We start from the raw sequence: 13,715 nt of genomic DNA on the forward strand, positions 1-13,715 counted from the left end.
GAACAGTGATTTCTTTACTATTCATTCAACCAGTTTGCACAGAGAGAGAGGCCAGAAGCCTGATGGGTAAGAAATTCTTACCCTTTTGCTAGCATGCTAGATTTCTGGATTCCCTTTTCCTGAGCACCTGTAGTGACCCTTTTTGCCACATCATAGCCCTGGGCGCCAAGCTGTAACACAAAGAAAATCATCTTTTTCTGTTTCATGGAACCATAGGCAAAAGCCTATCAATTTTGCAAGATGTCACCCAAGGGGTTGCATGGGTTAACCAGATTCACATTTTCCATTCTGGCCAGAGCAAAATATTTGTGACAAAACACAGACATTAGCCACTCTGTTTAGCACCCAATATTGAACCAGTAAAGCTCAAACTTGCCCCTGTTTGGGCCCTGTTATCTTTAATCCATTTAAAGTGGGGTGGAATGACTTCTAACCAGGAATTTCAGCATGTGGCCTCTGGGCAAGATGGAAGAGCAGGTGGTCTTGAGTAACAGAAAAGATAGGAAAAGAAAAGGAGAGAAAGAGAGAAAAGCTTTGCCTGTGGTGTGGTGAGGAAGGCGAGGAGCTCAGGGAGGCCAGAAAAAGACCCACTGTTACCCATTGCAGTGACAGTGAATCAAAAGTTCAGGCAGCTGCTTGTCAGTCACAAAGGTATCTTTTCCAGCAGTCCCATAAGCACTCAGGTTTCTTCCTTTGGGGGGAGGAAATCTCCCCATGTCCTGTGATCCTGTACTTGCCTAATTCTGTCACCCGTAGCCATCAGCAAAGAGTGTAAGAAAGGTTAATCCAAAGAGAATAGTGGTTAATATCCCATAATGCCAAATCCATTTTTAACTGAGAGACTTTACTGACAGGGGGCCTTTAACTCCCTAAATCTTAGGATGGACTCTAACCTTCCTAAGTTGGGCCTTGAACCCAAGTTTGGTCAAGTGTCCTTGCCTTTTATTAAGAGGGGCCTTTAGCCCTCACTGTCTTAGGAGGGACTCTAAGACTCCTAAATTGGGTCTCCTACCCAATCCCATCATTTATCCTGGTGAAATGTACCTCACCTCTTACCCAAAGTCAGCCAATTGGTGCTGCAGTCCATTTCCTTTGAGTTGGGGTTCTTCTCAGTATAATGCCTTCATTGTTTGCCAGGAGGATGTTACTGGAAAGGGGTCCCAATCCAGACTGCAAGAGAGGGTTCTTGGACATCATGCAGGAAAGAATTCTGGGTGAGTTCACAGAGTAAAGTGAAAGCAAGTTTATTAAGAAAGTAAAGGAATAAAAGAATGGCTACCCCATCGGCAGGGCAGCCTACACCACATTTTCGTTATCCATTCATTCACTTAGGTGATTCCGTATCTTTGCTATTGAGAATGATGCTGAAATAAACATGCAGGCACAGGTATATTTTTGATATGCTGATTTCTTTTCCTTTGGATAAATACCCAATGGTGGGATTGCTGGATTATATGGTAGTTCTATTTTTTTTTTTAATAATCTTCATGCTATTTTCCATAGTGGTGGGACTAATTTACATTCCCACCAACAATCTATAAATGTCCCCTTTTATCTGCAGCCTCACCGGCATCTGTTATTTTATGTCTTTTTAATAACAGCCATTCTGAGTGATGTGAGATGGCATCTCATTGTGCTTTTAATTTGCATTTCTCTGATTATTAGTGATGTTGAGCAATTTTTCATATACCTATTGGCCATTTGTATGTCTCCTTTTGTGAAATGTCTATTCACGTTCTTTGCCCACTTTTTAATAGAATTATTATTATTATTATTATTTTACCGTTGAGTTTTTGAGTTCCTTGTATATCCTGGATGTTAATCCCTTGTCAGATGAATAGTTTGCAAATAAACATTTTCTTCCATTCAACACGTTGTCCCTTTACTCTGTTGATTGTTTCTTTTGCTGTGCAGAAGCTTTTTAGTTTAATATAGTCCCATTTGTCTATTTTGTTTCTATTGCCTGTGCTTTTGAGGTTTTAGTCATAAAATCTTTGCCTTGACCAAATTCCTGAAGTGTTTCTTCTCTGCTTTTTTTCCAGTAGTTTTGTAGTTTTGAGTCTTACATTTAAGTCTTTAATCTCTCTTGAGTTGATTTTAATTTTTTAAAAAATTTTAAGTTTTGGTTCTCTATTCTGTTCCATTGTTCTAGGTGTCTGTTTTTATACCAAGATCTTGCTGTTTGGGTTTCTATAGCCTTGTGATGATATATTTTGAAGTCAGGTAGCGTAATGCCTCTAGTTTTGTTCCTTTTGCTCAGGATTGCTTTGGTTATTTGGGCTCCACATAAATTTCTTTTGGTTCCACGTAAATTTTAGGATTATGTTTTCTATTTCTATGAAAAATGACTTTGATATTTTCACAGAGATTGCTTTGGGGTGCATGTTTATTTTAATAATATTAATTTTTAAAGTCCATGAGCATTGGGTGTCTCTATTTGTATCTTCAATTTATTTCTCCAGTGTAACGTGATTTTCTTTGTGGAGGTCTTCAACCTCCTTGGTTAAATTTATTCCTAAGTATTTTTTTGGTAGCTATGTAAATAAGGTTGCTTTTTTGATTTTCTTCTCAGCTTGCTCATTATTGGTATATAGAAAGGCTACTGATTTTTATATATTGATTCTGTATCCTGAAACTTTACTGAATTTATTTATCAGATCTAAGAGCTTTTTGTGGAGTCTCTAGGTTTTTCTAGATATCTAATCATGTCATCTGCAAAGAAGGATAATTTGAGTTCCTCTTTTCAAATTTGAATGCCCTTAATTTCTTTCTATTGCTGGACTTCACTGGCTAGGATTCCAGTACTATGGTGAATAGGAGTGGTGAAAGTGGGTGATATGGTTTGCCTGTGTCCCCACCTAAATCTCATCTTGAATTGTAGCTCCCATAATCCCTACATGTTGTGGGAGGGACCTGGTGGGAGGTAATTGAACCATGGAGGCAGGTTTTCCCATGCTGTTCGTGTGATAGTGAATGAGTTTCATGAGATCTGATGGTTTTATAAAGAGCAGTTCCCCTGCACACACTCTCTTGCCTGCCGCCATGTGAGACGTACCTTTGCTCCTCCTTCACCTTCCACCATGGTGTGAGGCCTCCCCAGCCATGTGGAACTGTGAGTCCATCAAACCTCTTTTTCTTTATAAATTGCCAAGACTGGGTAATTTAATATAGCCCCATATTAGTCTGCATGAGAACAGACTAATGTTGTTGGTGGGTTTGTCATTTTTGGCCTTTATTATGTTGAGGTACGTTCCTTCCATGCCTAGTTTGTTGAGAGTTTTTATTATGAAGAAATTTTAAATGTTATCAAATGATTTTTTCTGCCTCTATTAAGATAATCATATGATTTTTGTCCTTTGATGCTCTACTCTTTCAGAGAAGGTTCTCTAATAATGCACTACAGAAATGATCCTTGGAAGTACAGTCTTTTAAGGTATATTTTAAAGACCTTCTGTGTTTTATTGAAAAAAAGGAAATATGCCTTTTTAATTATCATATTATACATATTCATTAAAAATATTTGGAAAGTACAGATATGATAGAATCTGTAACATTAAAAAGTATGAATGTATAAGTAATCACATGTTTTCCCATTCCCCTCCCTGTTGAAGGAGGACAAGATCTAGTGTTTTGCTGTGTTAATTAAGAAAATATGAGGCGGCAGAACTGAAAGAACAGAAAGACTGAACTAAGTTTTAGTCAAAAGAGCCCAGAGCAGTTGGAAGAACAGAACAGATCCCAAAGCAGAGAGCTGGGATTGAAGGGAGGAAAATAAAGACAAAATTTTGTGTGCATCTACCTAGCTGTGTTTTATGAAACTCAGAAGAAATATATAATAAAAAGATTTTAAAGATGTTTTCACAAGTGTTATGCCATATAACTTCCCACTCTCTTCAAAAGAATTCCATAAAATTGTACATTGCTTTTTAGTGTTTTCTTTGGGGTTTTGGATTCTTTTAAATGCAAAACTATATGACTATATGACTAATCATGAAATACACGGTTATATTTAGGTTACACAAAAGAAAACATTACAAATTCATAATTTCATTTTTAGAATCTATTAGGATTTAAAACATGGCAAAGATAGTATGTGTGTATGTGTTTATTTATTTTTTTTTGAGATGGTCTTGCCCTGTCACCAGGCTGGAGTGTAGTGGTGCGATCTTGGCTCACTGCAACCTTTGCCTCCAGACTCAGGTAATTCTCCCATCTCAGCCTCCTGCGTAGCTGGGACTACAGGTATGTGCCACTGCACCTAGCTAATTCTTGTATTTTTTGTAGAGATGTGTTTTCACCATGTTGCCCGGGCTAGTCTTGAACTTGTGGGTTCAAGTGATCCGTCTGCCTCTTGGCTTCCAAAAGTGCTGGGATTACAGGCGTCAGCCACTGTGCCTGGTCAACATAGTATTTTTATGTATTTTTAAGAACATGGTTCACTGCAGCCTCAACTTCCTGGGTTCAAGCAATCCTTCCATCTCAGTCTCCCAAGTAGCTGGGGCTACAGGAAGGCACCACCACACAGGCTAATTAAAAAAAAATTTTTTTTTTTTTGAGATGGGTTTTGCTTTATTTCCCAGGCTGGCCTTGAATTCCTGGGCTCAAGAGATCCTTTATCACTGGCCTCCCAAAGTACTGGGGCTACAGTTGAGAGTCACCATGCCTGGCCCATTTATTGTCTTTTATTCCTCTGAGGAGAGCACACGCATCAGAAAATACATCATGCTCTTTTCAAGCATGTAGAGCTTGCTGGCCACTGGCTTCTTCTCTTGATAATGTCTTCAGTGTCATCATTAGCTTGGCCTCTGTGAGAATGCCCCTTTCTGATAAGGGCCTTTTGGCTGTAGGAACTTGTGACCAATGCTGTAGGTGCAATCTCAGAGGGCTTGAGACACCAAAACCTGTTTCCTCCATGAGAGGGAATTCTCTTCCATGTAGAGAATTGTTGATCAACCATCTTTAGTTTAAATGATTATGTGTAGCTTCTTGTTGTAAATGATACACAGATTCCCTTCTATAATTCTCTGTACATACTTTCACCAAAATAAATTAATAAATGGTGAAAATTATGGAAGACAAAATCCTACATTATTTTGAAACATCAAAGGCTAAAATAGGGACAGAACCTCTTTCAAGTCCTTTCAGGAAGGTTGAAAGGAAACTTCCCTGTCTTCTGCTTGGACCTCAGGTGAGATTCTTATAGTTTCTGGAATCCCATGCCTTCATATGTTTTCTTGATGTTCTTTCAGATAATTAATCCCTCCTCCAATTTCTCCCTCCTCTCCTCCCTGCACCCAACAGAAATAAGTTCAAAATTCTTGCAGCTTTTTGGTAAGAGAGAATGAATATAACAAGCATCTAATGACTAAATATGCTCATATAAATGTTATAGAACCATTTAAATTTTTAATAGAAGCATTCCTGTTAAAAAAGATCTAGAGAACCAACCAAATATCAGAGTCCCTTGGTCTTGCAAACCTGTTTCTTACTGTTTTTTCTTTGGTGATCACTGTACTTCCTTCCTTACCCTTTTCTCTCTTGTCAGTTTCTGGACAGTTGCTGTTGACTGCCAGGGATTTCTTGGCACTTCTGAAAACCTGATTTCCCTCTTCCCGTTTTTATCCCTGTGGTGTCTGTTATTACTTTTAATATCATCTTCAGTTATCACTGTTGCATGTTGGTTCCACGAACATGTGCCGAATAGTTCCTTTTTGCCAGGCATGTCTCTTGGAACTGAAGACTGATGCAAAGATGATTAAGATTAGGGTCCCTGCCCTTGAAGGTGGGAGAGAGAAAAACCCCATGTTAATTCACTATGCAGAATCCCATTGAGATGTCAACAACTCACACCATTATACAGATATGATGGCAGGTTGGGGAGCTGGGGAGGACACCTTGGTCTGTGTGACTCTAAAGATCTGCCTGTACCCTCTCCCCTGTGCTGCACTCCCTCAGCGATGGCTGGAAGGCTGAGAAGCAAATCCATTACAGTTGGGGAAAAGGAATGATCACATTATGAGCATCCGCTATGTGCCTATCACTCTGGATATATCGTTTAAAGGATATAAAGTAGTCATTAAATTAGTGTCTGCACTGTCTACATGGAGGGAGGGTTGAGATGTTTTAATTAGGTGAGTCAGCTGCATATTTAGAGGCTGTAAGAACATAGAGGACAGGAAGCATTTATAGGGTGGCAGTTAAGGGTTAGAAAGTTCTTATTTCAAGGTACAGTGGGAGACAAAATGGACAAGACCAAGGAAGAGTGGAAGTGGAACTACTATGTCTCAGAGAGGAAGGGGTATAGTATTTTTCCCGAGATAGGATTGAAGGAGGGGCAATGGAAAATAAGGTACATTCGAAGATGGAGAGAAGAGCATTTGGAGAATTTATCCCCATCAGGTTTTTACCAAAGCTGCTGGGTCCAATGATGAAGGTTACATTAGATCATTTCAGGGGCTTGATGTCATACAACACAAGAGGCAAACTGTTTCTATTAGTAGTAGAAATGGAAAGGAGTAAAACAGATACACACTAAGTAGGCATGATGCCAGCAGTTCTGTGTTACCTTTATAATAGCTACATAAAACAAGTCAGAAAAGAAAGTTAGTGAATGTGGGCTCTGGGGCCTTATAGAATTCATTTAGAGAAGAAGAATTTCAGTTAGTAGCCTTCCTGAAAAGAGATGATAAAGAGGCCAAGATTATTATACTCAGGGTCTTAAGTACCGGCTGAGTATGAGGAAACGGACTCTCCTCTAACTCAGTGGTAGAAGAAAGATGATTGGATCAGAGGGAGAGAGATGATTAAGTCATTAGTAAGACAAAGCAAGAGCTGACGACAATAATAAAGCACTAGTGCATCCAAGGAGATTTTCTCTCCTCTCTAATGGTGATATTTTATACTTAAAAAAATATGAAGTCAACTGATTTGTCTTGCTGACTTTAGAAAGCATTTAAATATCTTTTAATGACACTCAATGTTGAATGGTACGTTTCTCCTCTTTAACTTCTTGCTTTGTGTGTCCACCCACTTGTCCCAGTTTCCCTGATTAGGCACCTGGTGGCAACCAATGACGTGAGTTACAGGAATGAAAAGGCATAAAAACCTACCTTAGGATTTACTGAGGTTCCAGGAGGCTGGGCATGGAGGCTCACATCTATAATCCCAGCACTCTGGGAGGCCAAGGTGGGAGGATCTCTTGAACTCAGGAGTTTGAGTTGGGCAGCATAGTGGTGCGCCCCTGTAGTCCCAGCTATTCAGGAAGCTGAGGTGGGGAGTGTCACTTGAGCCCAGGAGTTCAAGCCTGCAGTAAGCTATGATTGAGTCACTACACTCTAGCCTGGGCAACAGAGTAAGATTCTGTCTCTAAAAGAAAAGGATTCCAAGAATGTCCTGTGGAATTTTACCACTTCTATTCTCAGGACATTTCACTGGGACTGATTTCTCTTATAAATTGGATGGGTGTTTTCCTTGTGTGGATTCTGGACTAAGTTGGGAAGTGGTGCCTGATCTTCACCTCCTTTCTGTGACTCATTTTCTGCTCTCATGTCTCTCCCATATCTGGATGTTTCATATTCTCATAAAGGCTTGTGCTCAGTGTCTGTCAACTCAGAAGACACCTCTGCTAAGGTGGAGATAATAGCCAGCCCTCTCAGAGCCTCTGGGATTCTTGCAAGGGCCATTCAGAGACTTCACTTTGATTGAACTCTAATGAAACTGATTTTTTTTTGGAGACAGGGTCTCATTTTGTCAACCAGGCTGGAGCACAGTGGTACAACTATACCTCACTATGACCTCGAACTCCTGGGCTCAAGCAATCCTCCTGGCTCATCCTCCTGGGTGGTTAGAACTACAGGCATGCACCACCACGTCCAGCTAATTTTTTAATTTTTATTTTTATAAAGACAGGGTCTTGCTATGTTGACCCTGATCTCTAACTCCTGGCTTCAAGTGATCCTCCTGCCTCAGCCTCCCAAAGTGCTGGGATAATAGGCATAATCCACCATGCCTGGCCTGAAACAAATCTTTAATGGTAAAGTTTTAACTATCATAATAGGTTGCTGGAGAAGCGTATCTCTGTTAACCAACTATGACCAACCAACCATATTCTGCAGGATTTAAAAATATTCTAGTAGCTAAATTAGCTAGTAATCCTTAATGCTTTTAAGCACCAGAAAGTGAAAAATATCTAGGAGCGCTTTGAAATCTTCCCTCTGAGAAGCTTCACATACTTAAAATTTCTGAGCTCACCAGACCCTGATGTCCTGGTTGCTAGTTTAGAGTAACATGAAGCTGACGTTCGGACACTATTCTCTTCCTCTGTTAACCAACTATGACCAACCAACCACATTCTGCAGGATTTAAAAGCATTCTAATAGCCAAATTAGCTAGTAATCCTTAATGCTTTTAAGCACCAGAAAGTGAAAAGTATCAAACAACTATTGCTGCCTTTGAGGAGCTAGAATGAAGTTTGGTTTGGCTTGGGAGAGTTGATGACATCCGGGGGTATGTGCTGGTTTCCATGTGGTTCCCATTCACAGGCAAACAAAGTATATGCAGCCTGGGCTAGGTCAGCCCAGCAGATGTTTAAGTTGTTCAATAGTGGCTGGGCCTGGGAGTATGGGATGACTTTGAAGAATTAAGTTCTGCAAAAGATTCAAGAGTATGAAGCTGCCTTTATCTTAGTCAAATGCAGGCAATCAATCTGTCCTTTCATGCAATAAACTGGGACCTTAGAAGTGAAGATCAAATAATCTGAGATGGAAAATTGGTTGGAGAAGGTCCAGCCTGACCTACCTGTAGACATTTCTCCTGCCTTGTCTTGTCTCTTGCTACAAATCATCCTGCAAGGATTAGGTAACAGCAACTTCAATTCACACACCTTTGAAGGATGGTGACTTCAGCATTATCCACAGTGAAATTCACAGCCAACAATCAATATGTATTTTCAGGCAAAGAACCATTATTCATTTCTGTTATCAGACAATCTCAGGCAGAAATCATATCTTTTGTGACTTGAATGCACAGCATTTTCAACTGCTTTATTACTGTGGCTAAGAATAGGGCTTTGCTCTGACTGGCATTTAGCTGCTGAAGTTTTCTGAAATGGCATTTGCATTGGGGTATCCAGGACAAGTGTGGGTTTTGAAGGGAAGGGAAAGAGGGGGGAGAACAAGGAAAGAAAAAGCTGTCTGCAGCTGAAGGCCATTTTTGTTAGCTTGAAGCAGCTTACTTTGTTATCATTGACGCCGAGTGCAATGTTGATTTACCCTTTGCATTGGGGCTATTGACTTTACATTGAAAAGCCAGACACCAGCCATTGTCTCACAACGACCAACACAATCAGAATTTCAGACCTAGCGTGATGTAGAGGAGGAAAGTCTGCCAGAAGACAAAGAATCTTGTCCTGGTTCTTTGAAGGATTGGTTGTGTGGAGTTAGCCACATCGCTTTACCTCTTTGGGCATCAGTTTTTGCATCTGTAAGAAGAGAGATAAAGATTACTAGACTTAAATTCCCTTCCAGCTCTGAGCGACTTTGACTTTATAATTGGGGTTGTGTTTTACTCTTCATTAATATTACAAATTCATAAAATGAGGGAGGTTGCTAAATAACATAAACACAAATATGCCTTAATCCACTTATTGAAGTGCCAACTGCTGCCCAATTTTTATTTTCAAAATCATCTGTTAAGTTGGGAATATGATGGAGCCATTACTTAGAAGCTAAGTAGTTTCCCAAGCACTTTTCAGATCATGGTAATGATATTCACCAACATTTGTATAGGCCTCTAAACTGTGCAGAAGATTCCACATGTACTGTCTCATTTGCTTCTTCCTTAATCTATAATTCTTAGTCTTGTAGTGCAGCTGAGAAGGGAGATGAAAACACTGTTTACATTTTTTTTTGTAGAAAAGTTTTGTTTTGTCTAAAGAATGAGTTTATTAATCCAGCAGTGTTCATTGAGCCTCTGTGATGTGTCAAGACCTGTGCTAGAGATAGGGGTTCAGGATAGACATGATTTTTCTCTTGTGGAGTTCACAATGCAGTGACAAGAGCATAATTAAACACATGACTGGATAAATTAGAGAGTGGAGGGAATTTCGTTACTTCATGGAAACTGGAAGTTGTCCAGGAGTGGTGATAGAACAGGGGTACTGTAACCTTCCCATGACTGGAAGGAACCCAGTGCCCACTCCTCCTCTACAAATGGTGTTTGGGGATATGAGTCGGCCATCTCAGGTAAATTCCCAGGGGCCATATCAGCCCGGCACATGAGGCCCCATTGATTTTGTTTGGAGATGCCCTTCCAATCAAAAGGTCATTTGCCTGTTACACAGAGTGAAAGCAAATACTCTTTAGGTGCCATTGGGCTTCAAGTCTGTGCCAAACAATTGGCTTTCTAGCACTTTCACAGCCATACAGCTACGGGTTTTTCAGGAGTCTGTGCAAGACTAGCATGTTGTATAAAATACAACCAAGAATTTTTTGTCACAGCACTGAATGGTAACTTGGTGGCACTAGCTTTACCCCACATTGTGCTAAAATCCATGGGTTCGTGCTCTTTTTTTTTTTTTTGAGACAGAACCTTGCTCTGTCACCCAGACTGCAGCGCAGTGGCATGCTCTTGGCTCACTGTAACCTACACCTCCAGGTTCAAGTGATTCTTCTGCCTCAGCCTCCGAGTAGCTGGGATTACCAGGCACCCACCACCATACCCGGTTGATTTTGTATTTTTAGTAGAGACAGGGTTTTACCTTCTGTTGGGGGTTTTACTAGCCTATTGGCCAGGCTAGTAAAGGCCTCCGGCGATCCACCCACCTTGGCCTCCGAAAGTACTTGGGTTACAGGCATGAGTCACTGTACCTGACTGGGTTCAATTTCAAGATATGAATTCATCGTGTGATTTGTTATGGCCAAATCTTCAAAATAGAAGGTGGGCACGGTCACTCTACGGCATGTGTGGACAGACTGCCCAGTGTTGTCTTTACATTGAAGTTCATCTGTGATTCCCAGTGCCTGGCATACAGCCCAGCATACAGTAGGCACTGATTACATGCTTGCTCATCCAAAACATGACTCAAATATATTGCTTTTTGCTGCTTTTTTTTGTTCTTTTTCTGTTAATTACCAAAGTAATTTATATTAAAATAATTTTTTTATTTCAATAGATTTTTTTGGGAACAGATGGTGTCTGGTTACATGAATAAATTCTTTAGTGGTGATTTCTGAGATTTTGATGCACCTGAGCAGTGTAAACTATACTGAATGTGTAGTCTTTTATCCCTCACCCACTCCTACCCTTTCCTCTGAGTCCCCAAAGTCCATTATGTCATTCTTATGCCAAAGTAATTTATATTTGTGGTAAAAAATTAACCATATAAAAATGATTTAAAATGAATGGTCCCTCATCCCATTTCACAGAAATGACTACTGTAAACCGTTTGATCCTTTTAGACCTTTTCAATGCATGCATTCATTCCTCCCACTTCAAAAATAATATTTAAAACACAGCTTGAAACTGGTTATTTTTACTTATCAACAAAAATCTGACTTTCTTCATCTCAGTTATATTGATCGACTGACCTGATTTGTTTCACTTTTCATGGCATAATGCAACACAATTTGTGAATCAGTTTTTCACTATTTGTTTCTAATTCTTTCCCAAATGATCATTTGTCACAGTGCTTTAATGAACTTCTTGATTGTATACATACTTCGATAATTGTGAGAGCATTTCTTAAGAATATATTTCTGGAAGTAAAATTGTTAGGGCAAGAATTATACACAATAAACTTTTTTAATAGACACTGATAAGTTGCCTATTCAATGCTGCATGAATTTTGAAACCCTGTATCCATTATCCATTAAAATGTTTTTGGTGTTAGTGATAAGAAAGTCAGCCCAAAGTGGAGAAAGGAAATTTAATGGACTTTGTACTTAAAGGTTCAGAGTGTAGCTGATTTCAGGCTTGATTAGATACAGGCTCAGAAATAATGTCACCTGGCTCCTGCTTCTCTTTTCTGGCCTCTCAACTCTTTTTCCTCTTTGGTGGCTTCAACTCAGATAAGTTTCCTTTATGATCTTAAAACATCTCTGGCTGAGTATCATGGCTCATGCCTGTAATCCCAGAACTTTGGTGTAGGAGATCTGTCAGGGTGGTGGGAAAAATTATAAGAAAGATGCAAACCTTTTTGGAAGGCCAAGAGGTTTTTACAAAGCTTTGGGAAGGAATGAGCTGAAGGTGGCTGTCCTTACCCAGAGGCAATTAGATGAAAAGTATGTCCAAATGAATGTAAGGGAGTTTACCTAAATAGCTTGTTTACTCATGTTAGCCTAAGACTGAACTTGATCATCTGCACACAGAATTGTTCTCTACTTGGGGGCTCAGCAATGTTAATTATCCACTAATGGTGTTTTCTCAAGACCTTTGTCATTTAATCTGTACTAAATAAATGTAAACCTCTCTGTCATATCAGGGCTCCATGACTGGACTCCAGTCTCTTCAGGATCTGTGAGCTGTGGGGCTCCCTGGCCGTGCTTACACAGGCAAAACATCTGTGTCTGCATACTTCTGTCATGTATGGCTCAGACATATCTCAAAACATTATCTCAAAAAGCAAACAAACAAACAAAAAACAAAACAACAAATCCCCAAAACCCCAACCAAACCAAAAGCACAAAACAAAACAGCTGTGGAACTCTCAGCTTCATCATTTCAGGTTTTTGCTCAGTGAATATAGGTTTATTTCCCAGAAGTTCCAGTCACTGTCTCATTGGCTTTGACTGGTCACGTGCCCATCTCTGAATCACTTAGTGTCCAGGCCATGAAGGCTTTTGTTGGCCCAGCCTGGAGTTGGGTGTGGAGTCAGTTGTATCAGAACAACATGGGCTGAGAGTGGGGCACGATGGCTCCCCAATGAAAGTTGGTAGCTATTTCTGGAAGCAGGGTCAGTGGGTAGAGTGTGAAGTCAATAAAGGTGGATGGAGTACTGTGGAGACAGATTATTTACTATGGACTTAGGAGTGTAGGTTTTGTTCCATCTTGAGAGTTGGTCTTTGGGAAAGCTGTCACAGAGGATCAATTCAGCGATATGATTTAAATGATGTTATTTACACTGCTAATTGAGATAATAATATGTACTGCTGAAGTGTTTTTAAGGGTTATCCTTAGATAAGGTTGGATTTATAGCTGAAAAAGGAACACAGTCCCTTTAAAAGAAGGAACAGATGTATTAAAGAACAAAAGCATCTTAATGGTTTTGTTAAGGTTGCTATGGAAATGACTGAATGCATTTTTCACTTTAAGTCCCTTGAAGTTAGCAATCTATGGAGAGGAGAGAAGAAGTTTGTAGCACGATTTTTTTTTTTTAAGAGAGAGAAGGAGGAGGGAGAGGAAGAAAGCTTAAAGCTGTGGTAAAACCTCTTAAGTTTAGGGCAAAAAAAGTTTGAGGTTTTTTTAATCTGGAAGAGACCTGTAAGATTGTTTAGGCCTATGGTTCTCAAATTTGAGTGAGAATTGCCCGGAAATTTTCTTAAAACACAGGTTTCTGAGCTGTATCATACAGATTCTTCTTTAGTTGGTCAGGGAAAGGCCCAAACCTTTACGTTTCTGATAAATTCCCCAGTGATCCTCATACCAATATTATGGTGGTGAAACTGGTCAAATTTTCCCATAGAACTGATATTTATAGGTTTTTTTTTATTTTTTTATTT

At 39.7% G+C, this 13,715-nt stretch overlaps 1 pseudogene; it reads right to left on the reverse strand.

Annotated features, from left to right (window-relative positions):
* Positions 1-3,330: 3,330 nt before the first annotated feature.
* LOC116548860 lies at positions 3,331-3,428 on the reverse strand (annotated as a pseudogene).
* Between the last annotated feature and the right edge of the window lie 10,287 nt (positions 3,429-13,715).

The sequence above is a fragment of the Sapajus apella genome, unplaced genomic scaffold (assembly GCF_009761245.1).
Source record: "Sapajus apella isolate SASKATOON/1434 unplaced genomic scaffold, GSC_monkey_1.0 scaffold5, whole genome shotgun sequence".
Lineage (NCBI taxonomy): Eukaryota > Metazoa > Chordata > Mammalia > Primates > Cebidae > Sapajus > Sapajus apella.